This window comes from Brassica oleracea, chromosome C6 (genome assembly GCF_000695525.1).
Source record: "Brassica oleracea var. oleracea cultivar TO1000 chromosome C6, BOL, whole genome shotgun sequence".
NCBI classification, from domain to species: domain Eukaryota; kingdom Viridiplantae; phylum Streptophyta; class Magnoliopsida; order Brassicales; family Brassicaceae; genus Brassica; species Brassica oleracea.
This window is the reverse complement of record NC_027753.1, coordinates 23,649,298-23,650,249: the sequence shown is the minus strand read 5'-3', so window position 1 is coordinate 23,650,249 and position 952 is coordinate 23,649,298.

Genomic DNA, 952 nt, shown 5'->3' with positions numbered 1-952 from the left:
TAAGACACTTAATAAGGGTTATATAAGTGTTATTCAAACCGCAAAACGTTGTTTTCGGTTTTAAAACCCTATTTCCTCGGAATTTTCTCGGAATTTTCCGAGAAAATTCCGTGGAAACCCTTATCTTCCTCGGAATTTCCTCGGAATTTCCTCGGAATATTCCAAAAAAAAAAAAAAAAAAAATCCAGTCATACCTTAAGCATTTGAATCCCTTCTGCAAAGGTTAGTCTCAATGTTTGCGGAAGAAACTACAAGTTTAGTGCACAAATCATCAATTTTCAATACAAAAGAAACTTTTAAGTTTTTTTTCCTAAGAATCCAACTGCACTTAAGTTGCCGGATGTGCTTGGTTGTAGTGGGTCTTCCAGCTCAGAACTTCCCTGAACTCGGCCTCTCGGGTTGAGTCTTGTAACAGTAACCCATGGATCATCTCTGTTCCTGACCCGGGGGTACTTGATATAACAAACCTGAAACATTTAAAAAATTATTAGTAAAATTATAAATTAGTACACATGCTGATGAATCATTCTAAATAATTAATATTTAATTACCTGATCGGCCTGAGAAGCAAGAATGAAAGGATCATAATATTGCAGCTTTCGCCTCGAATTTACTGATGTAACACCAAATGCATCTATTCTCACACCTCGATCTGGAGTGTTGTCGTGCCAATCACAATAGAAAACAGTACAGCGCAATCCAACCATGCCCAAATACTTGATTTCCAAAATCTCATGTATGTGTCCGTAGTATACATCATCTCCTGATGCAGAACAAACGCCAGCATCATAAGTCGTACTCGAACGTCTCCTCTTCTGAGTTGTGAATGCATATCCTCGAGTACAAAATCTCGGATATGACTTCACAACAAAGTTTGGTCCAACGACCATCTCACGTATCCAATCGTCAAATGTTTCACCTCTGGCCAAACCAGCAGACACCTATATTAATA